Below are 15,839 nucleotides of genomic sequence, written 5' to 3'. Positions count from 1 at the left end.
TGTTAGCATTGCAGGCAGTCTGCAGGTACAACCAAAGGCATAAATAACCTTTTCAGAGGCATATTATCAAAGAATTTGCCAAACTTGAAAAATGAAACAGACATTCTCATACAGGAGATAATCAGAAATCCAAATAGACAAGATAAAAAAGAAAAAGATGATGATGAAGAAGCTCCTCTCCATTCTATATCATAACCAAAATGACTAATACACAGGTAAAGAATATTAAAAGTATCAAGAGAAAATAACTAAGTCACACACACACACACACACACACACACACACACACACGCAAATTAATAAAATTTACTCCAGATTTCTCATCTCAAACTCTAAAAGCCAGTAGTGCTTTCAATGATGCATTTCGGGCCCTGAAAAAAAAAAATTACAAACAAGATTGCTACATCCAGCAAAGCTATTTTTCAAAATGTACAGAGAAATAAAAATATTCCAAGATAAGCAGAAATTAAAAACATTCATGTCTGATAAGCCAGCACTAGAGAATACAATTAAGTAACACAATAAGAATGATAAAAAAGAAAATCTGAAAAGGGATGAATTCCATTACAATAACTAAATAAAGGAGAACTCAAAGTGAATCAAACAGAAGATATAATTGAATATGGCATGAAATAATCACCATCTTTATAATAGCAATAAATATAAATATTCTCAATTCTTCAATTAAAAGTCATACACTGGAAAATCCAACTATATGTTGCTTATTAAAAATTCAACTTATAGGCAAAGTTAATTAGGGTGAAAGTATAAATATATGGAAAATATATTTCATACTAACTTCTCAGCAGCTTAAAATTTTTCTAAAACACCCCATATTCTAGGCCACAAAGCAAGTATTAAAAAATGCAGGAAAAAAATCAAAACAATTTCTTTCATCTATTTAGATCAAAATGGATTGAAAGGAGAAATCAATAACAAGAAGATGAAAAGAATTACATAAAATATATGGAGATTAAATGATATAATTCTGAATGAGGACTGGATCACAGAAGAAATGAGAGAAAAAAATTTAAAATTACTCAAATCAAATAAAAATAGAGGCACAACAAAATATCTGGGAAACTATCAAGATAGTTTTAAGAGAAAGATTTATAACATGAAGAACAAACACTAAAAATATATCTAATAATTCCAAATAAACAATTTCATGATGAACAAACTAAACCAAAAGCCACTAGAAGAGTTAAAATCAGAGGTGAAAATAATAAAAGATCAAAAATACAAAGAATCAATAAAAAAGCTGTTTTTTTAAAAAAAAGATAAACATGATTGATAAATCCTTAGCCAACTTAATCAAATGATGGAGAGACAGAAGCCAAATTTATTTAATAAGAGATAAAGGAGATAGCACCACAGACAGTATGAAAACCCAGGGTTACATTAAGAACTATTTTGAAACTTTTTCTTCCAATATTGGAAAAACTACAAAAAATAAAAACTGATAAAAGTTCTAGACACATACATCCTAGAACAGTATATTTGTTCTACTTTATTTTCTTTGCTTTTTAGTTAACAATCAGTTTCCTACAATCTCAGCCTGTATGGGGGTGGTTATAATAAAATACAATAAACTATGTAACCTATAAAAAACTAAAAATTCTCACACTCCTTGAGGACAGGGAATCCAAAATCAAAGTCCTACAGATGCAGTGCCTGGGGAGACCCTACCACTTAGTTAACAGATGGCTATTCTAGCTCTAACTTCACATGGTTGAAAGGGCAAAGGACTTCTCAGATCTCTTTTATAGAAACACTAATACTATTAGCAATCACTTCCCAAAAGCCTCACCTCCAAATACTCTCACATTGGGGATTAGGCTTCAATATATGAACTTTGGAGGCAGAGGGCATAAATATTTAAGCACAGCAACTATACTGATGTCAGTCTATTTCTGAGTTCCTATTTTGTGTAAATAATTTATTTAGTTAGTTACTTAGTTAGTTATTGGTGGTACTGAGGGTGGAACACAGGCACTGTACCTTCAAGCTATGCCCCCAGCCCTATTTTTTAGTCTTTTTTTTTTTTAAATTTCTGAAACAGGGTCTCACTGAGTTTTGAAGGGCAATAAGTAGCTGAGGCTATCTGGGAACCCTTATCCTCAGGTCCTAACCTCCCAAAGTATGTGCCTCCAAGCCTGCCTGGCTTAATCTTTTTACCTGTTCTTTTGCTAATGACATTCTATCCTGATGCCTCTGTGGCTTTATAGTAAGACTTCAAGTTGAGTAGTATATCCAACTTTATTCTTCAAGATTATTTTATGAGTAGTCCAACTGATCTTAATCTAAGAGATTATAATATGATCTTTGATATAGCTTCACATTATACAATTTTCTTATAAAATTTTTTATAATTGTCTTAGTTTTGACATAGTAGAATTAATACTCATAGTAGAAAAAATTTATAATACTTTGTCCTAAACTATACAGTTGCTTCAGATATGATTTTCCTCACAAATTTTAACAAAAATATATTTGACAATGTAGTTATTCACTCAGATAATACATATTTGCAAAATGTAAAATAATGCATGTATTTTTACAGTTTTTGAGGTCTTAGTATGTAAAGCTATTTTTCACTAAATGGCCTTTTTTGTGTTAATACATAACACAAAAGTTTATTACTGACACTATTTGAATACGGGGCTTAGAGTATAGCAGTTTTTCATTAAATTATCTTGCTTACGTTAATATAAAATGGGTTTTATTGACAGTGTGAATAATTTAATATATTCAATATCAATAGATAAAACTCATACAAAGATTCTCTAATATGTTCAGCAAATTGTTAAGGGTAATGGGGTCATGAGCTATAATGTTGGAGTCTTACTGGCTACTAAGAACAACCATAACAAATACACCATTGTAATTCAAACAAGTACTATATACAAGGTTCAATTCACTGCTACTACCTTACTAATATTTTGTTTCCAATTATTATAATGATATAACTCATGTTTTATAATAAAGTTATGAAGTTTTTGTTCCATGTAACTACTACAAGGTCTTTATCTTTGTAGAACTGAGAGATGAGAAAGACCTAAATTTATAATGTTTATGTGACTCAATGCTAACATAAGTATTAAAATGGTAATTCTGTGCAGCCAAACCTATATACAGATACTAGATAGTGATGGACATATTGGTACATGCTTGTAATCCCAGCATTTAAAAACTTGAGATGAGAGGATCCCAGTTCCAAACCCAGTGCATGTTAACTTAGACCAGTTTCCAAACTAAAAAAAGGATAGAGGTGTTCAGAGATAGAATTCCCCTGGGTTCAATCCCCAGTATCACAAAAAGTAAAATGAAATAAAGATGGCTACCTATTTTCCTCACTTGCCTTCTGATCTCTCTCCAGGGTGAATTGAGGAGAAAAGACAATTTAGGGTTTATTCTATTGGTATAGTTTGGAATGCTGGGACTATCACTATTTAATTTCTCTGAATCTCAAGTTACTCATGATGTGCTACAAAATTATTGAATATTTCATCAGAAACCAGACATAAAGAACCTGCCTAATTCCTAGCAGGTAGTTGATGCATTTTAGTGCCTTATCATGGTCTCCAATTTTGCCATTTTAATTAATAAACTATAGCCAGAGCACATGACAGTGATGTGTTTCAAAAAACAAAACAAAAAAATAAAGATAGCATGTATTATAGTGTGCAGTTGGACAACATAAACCACCCAAGACTATAAAAGGATTAGGTATAATAAATATACATTTTTATTTCTTTCAGTAATTCTTAATCTAATTGGAACCACAAAACTCCATGGAAATCAAAGGAAAACAATGGACTGTTTCCCCAGGAAAATAAAAATGAATACATAAACGTATTGTGCCTAAAATTTTGGGAAGTTTATGAACTCCCTGAAATGATTACTGATTTTATTTTATTTTCAAACATGCAGGAAAAAGAGTGCTATTTCAATTTTATTTTATCTTTTGATGTTGTAACTTTTGTTAATGATTGTTTAGTTTTGTTTTCTATGAACTTAATGTCTTAACTTTTGGTTACTATTGCATATTGATGAAGGAAAAATTCCCAGTATATATCATCTTTGACAGAGCACTGAAAATTATTTTGCCTATTTATTTATTTATTTATTTAGGTATTGAGAATTGAACCCAAAGGCATTCTACTATTGAGCTATACCCTCAGACCAATTTTATTTCTTATTTGGAAACAGAGTCTTACTAGATTGCTTAGGGCCTCACTAAATTACTGAGGGTATTCTCAAATCCATGATCCTCCTGTCTGAACCTTCCAAGTACTGGGATTACAAGTATGTGCCACCATGCACATCTATTTTATTTTTAATTACAAGTAATTTCTTTATTTTTTGTTATCTGTATTCATTTTATGTTTAATATACTTTTATTTGTACAATGTAGTCTCATATAATGTTTAGTTTAGAGTAATAGTGACATGCAGGAACACAGCACTTGGTAAGCTCTACCCTGCAGCTTACTCCCTTAACTATTTCCCTTTCCCCATACCTGATTTAAGATTGGTACTGGTAATTTCACATATGTATATAACATCAATGGAAGTCTTTATTTCATTAATTTTCCCTCCTCTAGACCACATCTCTCGCTCCACTGGAGTTTCTCCTTCATTGTGTAAAGTGTTGGATAGAGAGAATATATTTATTTTGTTTAAGCCATCAAGTCTGTGGTATTTTTTTTTAATGGTCCCCTTGCACACTAGTGTACTTGTAATATATATAAACATTCAAGACCTCACATATTCTGGGATAGGCAAAATAAATATCATCAAAATAGCTATACTACCAAAAGGGAGCTAAAGATTCATTGCAATCCTACCAAAATACCAATGTCATTCTTTACAGAGCTGGAGGGCTGGGGGAATCATAAAGAAAAAAAATCCCAAAATAGCTAAATCAATTTTGAACAAGAACCATGCTGAAGCCAGGCATGGTGGCGCACACTTGTAAATCCCAGCATTCCGGAGGCTCAGACAGGAGGATCGCGATTCACAGTCAGCCTCAGCTACTTAGTGAGGTCCTCTGCAACTCAGTGAGACACTGTTTGAAAATAAAGAATAAGGCCGGGCGTGGTGGCGCACGCTTGTAATTCCCGCGCTTGGGAGGGGGAGACAGGCGGATGGAGCAGGTTCAAATCCAGCCATGCTGGCTTAAGAGACCCTGTTTCCAAATAAAAAGTATAAAAAATAGGTCTGGGAGTGTAGTCCAGAGGTAGAAGGGCTTCCAGGAACCCCAATACCACAAAAAAAAAAAAAAGAAAGAAAAGAAAGAATAAGAAATAGGGCTGGGGTGGGGGTGTAGCTAGAGGTAGAATGCCCTTGGGTTCCATCCCCAGTACCAAAAAAAAAAAAAAAAAAAGATGCTGAAGGCATCACCATACCTGATTTCATATTATACTAAAGAGTTTTAATAAAAAACAACAGAAACATCAACAATGGTATTGGCACAAAAACAGATACATAGACCACTGAAATAGATGATAGGGAGACAAAACGCCAATTATAGCTAGTTTAATTTTTACAATACTGCCAAAAAGATATGTTGAATAAAGGTAGCTTTTTCAACAAATGGTGTTAGAAAAACTCAATAACCAGATATAAGACAATGAAACTAGACCCCTATCCTTCAACTTACATAAAAATCAACTCAAAATGAATCAAAGTTTTTGGTCTAATTTATAGACCAAAGTTTTTGGTCTAATTTATAGACCAAAACTTGGTCTATAAATTAGACCAAAAACTTGGCAATTACTAGGAGGAAAAAAAAAGGACCAATTCTCTGACATAAGGCACTAATACAGACTTCCTCAATATGGCCTCCAAAGTTTAGGAAATAAAAGAGAGAATCAAAAAAATGGAAAGGCATCTAATTAAAAAGCTTCTTTGCAGCAAAGAAAACAAGAGTTTGAAAAGAAAGCCTACAGAAGCTACTACTCTGCCTGCTACTACTGATAGAACTCTAATATCTAGAATATATAAAGAATACACTCAAAAACTTAACACTGGCTGGGCATCTCAGTACTTGGGAGGCTCAGTCAGATGGATTGCAGGTTTGACAACAGCCTCAGCAAGTAGTGAGGCTCTTGACAACCTAGTGAGACACTATTTCAAAATTAAAATAAAAAACAAGGTCGGGGATTTAATTTGGAGGTAGAATACTCCTGAGTTCAATCCCTAGTAACACACACACACACACACACACACACACACACACACTTTCTCTCTCTCTCTCTCTCTCTCTCTCTCCTGAAAAAACAAATGATCCAATAAAAAAATAAACAATTTAAAGCCGGGTGTGGTGGCGCACACTTGTAATCCCAGTAATCAGGAGGCTAAGACCAGAGGATCGTGATTTGTGGACAGTCTCAGCTACATAGTGAGGACCTCCACAACTTAGTTAAACCCTGTTTCAAATTAAAGAATAAAAACTAGGGCAGGGGTTGTAGCTCAGAGGCTGAATGCCCCTGGATTCCATCCCCAGACTCGCAAAAAAAAAAAAAAAAAAAAAAAAAGAACAATTTAACTTAATAGACACTTCTCAAAAGAATTGCAAATCAACAATAAATAAATGAAAAAAATGTTCAACTTCATTAGTAATTAGGGAAATGAAAATAAAGACTACACTGAGATTACATCAAACTTCAGTTAGAATGGCAATCATCAAGAATACAAATAGCAATAAATATTGGCAGTGATGTGGGGGAAAAGGTATACTTATACACTGTTAATCAGATTATAAATTAGTACAACTCCTACAGCGATCATTAAGGAGGTCCTTCAAAAGGACTGAGAATGAACCACCATGTTATCTAGATTTACCACTTTTCAGTATCATTCAAAAAAAAATTAGCCAGGCGTGGTGGCGCACGCTTGTAATCCCCGCGCTTGGGAGGCGGAGACAGGAGGATCGCGCAGGTTTGAAGCCAGCCGTGCTGGTGTAAGAGACCCTGTTTCAAAAATATAAAATAGGTCTGGGAGTGTAGCCCGGAGGAAGAAGGGCTTCCAGGAACCCCGGTACCACCAAAAAAAAAAAAAAAAAAGGGCCGGGCGTGGTGGCGCACGCTTGTAATCCCCGCGCTTGGGAGGCAGAGACAGGAGGATCGCGCAGGTTCGAAGCCAGCTGCACGTGCTGGCTTAGGAGACTCTGTTTCCAAATAAAAATGTAAAAAATGGGTCTGGGAGTGTAGCCCAGAGGTAGAAGGGCTTCCAGGAACCCCAGTACCACAAAAAAAAAAAAAAAAAAAATTAAAGCCAACCTGGGTATAATGGTACATACCTATAAATCTCTGTACTTGGGAGGCTGGGACAGAAGGATCACAGGTTCAAGGTATGCCTCATAAATGTTGCAAGACCCTCAACAGCTTAGTAAAACCCTGTGTCAAAATAAAAAATAAGCTGAACATGGTGGCACATGCTTTTAATCCAAGCATCTGGGAGGCCAACAGTTCGCAAACAGCCTCAGCTACTTAGTGAGGCCCTTAGCAACTCAGTGAGACCCTGTTTCTAAAAATAAAAAGACTAAAAAATAGGGCTGGAGATGTAGCTGGAAGGTAAAATGCCCCTGGGTTCCATCCCAGTACTGATAATAATAATAATAATAATAATAATAATAATAATAATAATAATAAATGAGAATAAAAATAAAAAGTAAAATAAGCTGGGGATGTAATGAAGAAGTAGAATGCCTCAGGGTTAAATACCCAATACCACAAAAAAAGAGAAAAAATTAAACTCAGAATACTACAGTGATATATGCATTCGTATCTTTATTGGTAATAATAAAAACAATTAACAATAGCCACTGTGTAATGAATGTGGATGTCTGTCAACAGATGAATGGATAAAGAAAATGTAGTATATATACATGCTGAAGTTTTAATCGGCCATAAAAAGAAAATATGTTATTTGCAGGAAAATCAATGAGCTAGCAATTATTATCCTAAGTGAGATCAGTCAATTTTTGAAAGTCAAGGGTATTATATTTTTCTCATATGTGACAATTAGATACAGGAACAGAAGAGTATGAAGTGGGGTAGGATGGAGAGGGAAATATACTAAGTGACATATGCATATCAGTTTGTTATCACTTTGAATCTCACTATGATGCAAAATTGCAACATACCAATAAAAGTATAAGAAAATTATAAAGGAAATAAAATTGGCATTCTCAGAGGACTGCATTTTATATAATGGTAAGACAACTGAAAAGGTAGAAAGTTCTGAATCAAACTCTTTTCTTTCAGAAAACAGATGCCATTCCAAATATCTTAGAAAAAAACATCACTTTAATTAATATTTTTGATGATGGATTTAATCTAAAATAGCTAAATTTAGATTATTTGCACATTTACAGTATTTTTCTTTTATTATCATGAGATTTTTGGGAATTTGCAGCATGTGTTTCACATATTTTCTGGAAAAAAATAATAATTTAGAATAACACTATAAAAGTGGGTTCCCAGAAAAGAACTCTGGAAAAAATTTGACTGGAAAACTAGAAATTTTAGAGCAGAGCAGAGTTCTTCCCAGAGTTCCGACTCAAAGGCTTGATGTCAGTTTTAGAACTAAGACTTGACAAAGTACCTCAAAGTAATTTACTATGTATTTCCATCTTGAGGGAGACAGCTTAAAAATAACCTATCATTGAAAAGAGAAAAGCTTTCTTGAACAACAGAGATGACAAGTGTGAAATTATGTTCTCTTATATAAGAAGTAGTGCAAAATTCACAAAAGCAGTAATTTTTTCTACAATGGAAATATAAAGTTTGGGCCACATTTTTATTCCTAAAAAATATACACTAAAAAATTCAGTTCTAGTAAATGCAATGCTGACTACACTAGCATCTCTTATACGTTTCTTCATCAACAGATTTATTTCTCAACTGTTTTACTATAATTCATCTCCCTATGTTTACCAAATATTTGGGTTATCAACTGTATCAAGCACTTTTCAGTCTTTTCTCTTTTAACTTTGCTAAAGCATCTGAGACTGATCATTTCTACATTCCTCTAAAACATTATGTTTAAATTATGAAAGTAACATTCGAGAAAATTTAATATATATTAACAAGATATCTAGAAATCACTTGAATGTAAAATACATAAAAATAAGAAATATTATTTAATGAAATTGCTGAGATTTCAAGAAATTAAAAGAAATACAAATGCAAAGACATAAGAGAATAGAAACCAGAAGAGTTAATCACCTTTAAAGTTCAAGCTTCCCAAAGGGTAATTTGATTATGTCAGGAAACTACAGCTTTAGATTTTATGATATAAGGGATCAAACACTGGGCACCTCTCACATCTTGTCAGAAAAAATATAATTTTTAAAGGTTTTCAGTAATTTTGAAGGGTTTTGGTAAAAAGAAAAACAGAACTGTTATCTTTGTGGTTAAAAAAACCTCAAAGAAACAGTAACTACATCCCAAGCTTGATACAAATTTAGAGTACATATTTGTATGGAAACAATTCAAAGTCAAAGACATAAACAAAGCAAATGTCTGAATGAATATATCATTAACCTTATAACCTCAAGATTCCAAGAGTAAAATAAAGCAGATCTGACTCATAATACAAAATTACAAATGCACAATAAAGAAACTGTACAAGGCAAGAATCAGCAAAAATACCGTAAAAGCTGATTTTTGTAATGGCAACAATAAAAACAAGAAGTGAAATAATTACTTAAAAGTACTTTATCCTGGCTTTGAGAAGTGGCATACTGTTATTAGCCTGGATATTTGGGAGGATGAGGCAGGAGGCTAACAATTTGAGACCAGACTGGACAATATAGTGAGATCATGTCTCAAAATAAAAAATAAAAAGGAGCTGGGCATGGCAGTACACACCTGTAATCTCAATACTAAGGAGGATGAGACAGGAGGATCATAGGTTCAAGTCCAGCCTCAGCAACTCAGGGAAACTCTCAGCAACTTAGTGAGAACCTGCTGCAAAATAAAAAGTAAAAATAAAAAGGGCTGGGAATGTAGCTTAGAGGTAGAATGGCTTTGAGTTCAATTTCTAGTGCCTAAAATAAATTGGACCTATCTGTATGTTATCCTTGTGATATCTGGGTAGAATCCTGTGGGTCTCTGAATAACTGAAACAAACATGAAGCTCACATTGGCTTGGTAAGCTGTGATTAATAAAAAGCCCTTTTTCCTTGACCTAAGATTTTCCTGCCTTCTGTTAAATTTTTAAGATCTATGTAGAGGAAAAAATATTAAAATTTCATACTTCTTCACATATTGGGATTAAGTTTAGACTTTAAACTTTTAAGAATAACTACAAACAGAATTGGAAAAGTGTTGTAAAACTTCCAAAAAAACCGTGAATGGAGAAAGTAGAAGTAAAAACTTGATTAATCCAAATGAATATAAGAGAAAACAAAAACCAAGGAAAAGGTACAATACACAGAACAAAAATTAGAAAATTAATTTCAAATGTTAATAATCACAATTAAATGTAAAAGAACTATAGGTCTATAGTTAAATGTCAGACTAAAATCTTAAATTAAATACAAATTGAACTGTATGTCATTTTCATGACATATATCTAACATATAAGGATAAAAAACCTAAAAATAAAAGAGTTGAAAAATATTCAACCACCAAAATTTAATCATAGAAGGATGATGTAGCTATTTTAATGAAATAAAAAGTAGATTTTTATATGAGTTACTAGAAATTATATTGCTCAAGAATATACCACCAACTTAACTATTTTACCACAGGAAAATATATTAAATAACACTAGATATCTCTTATAATCACCAAGAAATCTAGATAATCAAGCTCAGAGACAAATTGGACAAGAGCAATACTCAATGAAAAAAAACTTTGGATGCAAAGCATGGATTATTTCAGGAAGTTTATGTCTCGTCACCAATGCCATCAAGCTCACCAGGAAAAGATTCTACAGTGTCTATATCCTTTTATTGTTGTCTCCCAAACTGAAGCCTTACTTATGTGGGTATATCTTATTGGCAAAAACTGTTTTAAATAACAAAGCAAGAGCTTAATGGAAATCTTGAAAGTCACTTTGGTTTCCACCTGGGCAAAGTGGGATTCATATCAAAGTATAATACCTAGATGGCAGGCTTATATATTAAACATATTGATTAATGCACAATTATTCTTTTTTGTGTGTGGTACTGGGGATGGAACCCAGGGGCCTTCTACCTCTGGGTTTCATCCCCAACCTATTTTATATTTTATTTGGAAGCAGGATCTCACTAAGTGGCTGAGGGCCTCACTAAGTAGCTGAGGCTGGCTTCGAACCTGTGTGATCCTCCTGTCTTAGTCTCCCAAGCGCTGGGATAAAAGTATGCACCACAACTCTCCGATTTGCACAATTATTCTTAAAGAATGAAACTGCTGGGAGTGGTGGTAATGCCTGGAATCATATTACTTGGGAGAATGAGATAGGAGGATAGGTTACTTGAGATTAGCCTCAGCAACTGAGCAAATCCCTTTTTCAAAGTAAAAAAAATATATATAAAAGGTATATAGCTCAGAGATAATAATGTCACTAAGTTCAATCCCAGTAAAACAAACACACAGAGAATAATATTGAAAATTAAGATAAACCCAGTTAGTTATCCCAGGATAAATGTGAATATGGCCACCAAGGAATGACATTAGAAACTCCATACTGCTAGAGAAATAGATTCAGTGAAATAGTCTGGATAAGTCACTAACAAAATCTAAGAAACAATAATAATCAGTCTCAGGTGGGGGAGGAAAATTATAGAAAGCATCTGTAATTATAAAATTGCTTCAGTTCCAGTTTCATAAATAACAATAAAAAATTTAAACATTCAGAGTGAGATCAACAAAATAGAAAAAGAAGCAACAGAAACTGCCTATGAAAGGTCCTACAAGTCAAATGTAGAAAATAAAGATGTACCTATTATAAATATGTTCAAAGACATTACTAGGAAATAATATCTAAAGAAGTTATAGAAAGAATGATCTATTTTTCATTAAATAGAAAGCAATAGATAGATACAATTTTTTTGGGGGGGGTGTTACTGGGTTTCCTGGAAACCAACCGCTGGGCTACACTCCCAGACTTATTTATTTGGAAACAGGGTCTCTTAAGCCAGGGAGACTGGCTTCGAACCTGCGCGCGAATCTCCTGTCTCCGCCTCCCAAGCAGGAGGATTACAAGCGTGCACCACCATGCCCGGCTCAATAGATACAAATTATAATACAGGAACCACACTGAAATTCTGGAGCTAAAAAGTACAAAAATGAAATGAAAAATTAACTAGAGGAGTAAAAAGTAGATTGGAATTAGGAATAAAGAAATCTATAAATTTGAAGATAGCTTTGTAAGTATAAACCAAAGAGCAGAGAAAAAACAGAATGAAAATGTAAATTCAGAGAAATGTTGGACACAATAAATGCATAATAGGAATACCAGAGAGAAGCCAATAAGAGGAGAAAAAATCATTTAAAGAAAAAATAGCTCAAAGCCAGGTGTGGCAGCGCACTCTTGTAATCCCAGCATTCAAGAGGGCTGAGACGGGAGGATCACAGTTCACACAAATTAGTGAGACCCTGTTTCAAAATGAAAAGAATAAAAAATAGAGTAGGGGATGTAACTCGGAGGTCAAATGCCTCTAGGATCCATCCCCACACCCGAAAAAAAAAAAAAAAAAAAAAAAAAAAAAAAAAAAGAAAAAGTAGCTCAAAACTCCTACAGTTGTTCTACATATCTGGAAAGCTCAATGGACTTTAAATAGATACACATAAGGATATCCTCCCACACACAACAGAGTAAAACTGTTGAAGACAAAGACAATGAAAAAAATAAAAAAACAGAAATGACTAATTATATGTAATAGAATTTTAAAAAGATTAACATCTGATCTCTCACTTTAAAAAATAAAAAACTAGGAAGACTAGAAAGCTGAAGGATAGATGACATGGTCAAAATGTTTTTTTAAAAAATTAACCTGTGGTACAAGAATGTTATATTCAGGAAAATAATATTCAAAACTGAAGGCAAATTTAAAATATCTACAGATAAAAATTGGCAAATTTGTTAGTAGCCTACATACTTTATAGGATAAACTAACATTTTCAAAACTGAAAGCAAAAATTACCAGGTAGTATTTCAAATATACATGCACACACAAATAGTGAAAAAAAAAAAAAAGGTAAGGGATTACAGGCATTTATCACCATTCCCAGCCTTAAATTTCATTTTGAAACAGAGTTTCAATAAATGCCCAAGGGTCTGGCTAAATTGCTACGGCTGGCCTTTTGAGTTCATAAATAGTGTTTTTAAAAAACCTCCTGTCAAGGCCTCCCAAGAACTGGGATTACAGGTATGTACTACCACACCCAGATAAATTATTGTCTTTTAAGAAACAAAATAATTTAAGCCAGAAATAGTGAAAATATCTTTCCTCTAAAAAATATGCTATGAAATATTTTCTCAATATGAAATATCCAAAAAATATAATCAACTCTGAAAATACTTCTGATGACCCCTCTTGATTTCATTAGAAACAATGTCATGCTTTCACTATGTCTGTTTCTCCCCCCCCCCCACAGGAAACAAATGAGGGCAAGCTTTATAGAAAACAAAATAAAAAATGAGCAGAGTGACATATGTTCATGGCAAAGGATATAAAGAACATACAATGCTATATGAAAATATTATGATACAGTGTTGTCCAAAAGAACTTCCTGGGATAAAAATATTCCACATCTCTATACTGGTTACTATGGAATCTACTTGCTACATGAATACTTGAAAAGAATTAATGCAACTGAAGATATAAATTTTTCATATAAGTTTAAATAGTCACATGTGACCAGTGGCTTCTGATTAAACAGTATATTTGTAATATTTCATAAGTCAAAAAACAGTGGTTTCTAATCACTGCTAAGGGACTTACCGATAGGTGTCAAGAGTAAAGCTTTCAATAGATTTATCTGACCTCTTAAATTATGTTAGAAATTCTAAAGCAGTTTTTGGAGGTATGGTCTAGCATAAAATAAACTACTGTGAAAAATTCTTGGGGATAAATCAGTATGCCCTTCCAACTCCTGGCTAATGTTGAGTGAGAGTAAAAGGCATAGGGTTTTTGTCCCTCAAGAAGATGCCTTCAGTTAGTTACAGAATCTAAGGTTGGAGCCATCTGTGCATGGAAATCACCACTGTTGGGCTGGTAGAGAGCTGTGAGTGGAGGTGCTCACTTCTGGACAGGGTTTCCAGACCCAGCGGAGGGCTTAGTGGTGGAAGAACCTGAGGGCCCTTTCTGAGCAACTGCAGGCTGCATAGGCTCTTTCTTTTTTGGAATTAAGATTTTGTTCTTGCTTTTAAATACTTTGCTGGGATCCAGCTTGTTCGTAAAGAAGTCAGACTCTTCCATGAGCAGGTCTGTGTGTTGTAGGTGATGGGTTTATGCAGGTCTGTGTGTTGTAGGTGATGGGTTTATACATGCTGAACCACTGCTTGGCCTGTGAGCTAATGTCATAGCTGGTGAAGGCATATTGCCACTGGGGCAGGCCCAGGTGGGTGATGAGCAGGTGATAATAGGTGGTAAAAGTAGATACTTTACCACCAGTATAACGCTCTGTCTAGGAACCAGATCTCAGTGTCTTGGGCTAATGCTGGTTTCTCACTTTTGTAGACAAGGCAAACCTTCCCATTTCCATTGCATGAATCCAGCTCAAATATCACATTGTGAGAGTCAAAGTGAGGCTTCTCTGGCTGGTCCTCATTGGCTTCATATGTATCATCCTTCAGGTCTGCCAGAGTTGGTGCATTAGGAAGTGAATACATGGAAGACTGGTTGAGCTGAGCCAGTTTTGAGATGCTGTTAATTGTCATGATGCCCAATGGAATGATGTGTTATCTAGCTTCACACTCCATGTCATGTAAAAGCCACTGGTCATCAGGTTCATATCCTCAGGCATCATACAGTTATTTTTTTGTTCTCATGACGAAATCATATGAGTTCAGGAGGAGCCTTTTCTAGGATGGTCACCTCTGTCACACCTGGGGAAGATTCCAGGATGCGGGTGATGCCCAGGGTCAGCTTCTCCTGGTGCGGCTTGCAGCAGCGCGGCAGTGGGGGCGGCAGGTCCTCCGTGGCTCACGTCCCAGGTCCTTGCGCGGTGGGAACCAGGAGCCTGGCTGGCCTGAGCTGGGCCGGCCCAGCGGGGGGGCACGGCGGCCGGTAGCTTCAATGCATGCCTGGAGTTGTGCGCGGTGCCTGGGAACACGGCAAGGTGAAGGAGACGCTGGCCCGGGCTGGTCTTGCAGCAGCAGTTCTGAGGGGTGCTCATTCCAGCTGCCCACCCTTCGAACACCGCGGCCCGAAGGCACCCGGGAGCCCTCACCGCTGTTTCTGGGTAATCTGAGTAGCAAGTGTGCATACATAATCAAAACCATGGAAACTAGTAAGGTTATTTCCTTTTGCTCCTAGAGTTAAGGCTCTCATTACCTCATAAACACAAATATGCTAGGACTACAAAAGTAACCAGTGTTAACTGAAGTTGAAATACAGATATAAAGTTAAACAGATAATAAATTTTTGTATTGCATACCAAAGGATTGAACACTATAATATTATATCCTGAAGAGTAGGAAAAAGGCAAGCTTTGCCTATGTAGACTCACTAGTAGTGAGTCTGTTACTTCTTACTCCATTGAGAAATATAGACAATACCCAGGCATTTACAGCATAAAAGCTAGATAACCAAGAAACAACAGTTCAAGGGTTCCTTCTTAAATATGTTATGTTAAATTTAAAACCTAGGCTTCCTTCTAAATTCAACTTACATTT

General features: G+C 34.8%; 1 protein-coding gene and 1 pseudogene across 10 annotated transcripts in view; both read right to left on the bottom strand.

The window, feature by feature from the left end:
• GPHN (gephyrin) overlaps window positions 1-15,839 on the bottom strand; it is a gene marked incomplete at both ends in the record, with an annotated part of 546,660 nt that overhangs the window by 367,398 nt on the left and 163,423 nt on the right. The gene's annotated exons all lie outside the window — the stretch shown is intronic.
• Window positions 14,242-15,430, bottom strand: LOC308271517 (tubulin polyglutamylase complex subunit 2-like; annotated as a pseudogene). The gene is made up of 2 exons: window positions 15,152-15,430; window positions 14,242-15,105 (listed from the first exon to the last, which is right to left on the bottom strand). The product of its transcript is annotated as a tubulin polyglutamylase complex subunit 2-like (transcript).

The sequence above is a fragment of the Muscardinus avellanarius genome (genome assembly GCF_963383645.1).
Source record: "Muscardinus avellanarius genome assembly, chromosome: 12".
Taxonomy (NCBI): Eukaryota; Metazoa; Chordata; class Mammalia; order Rodentia; family Gliridae; genus Muscardinus; species Muscardinus avellanarius.
This window is presented reverse-complemented; position numbering and strand designations above follow the sequence as displayed.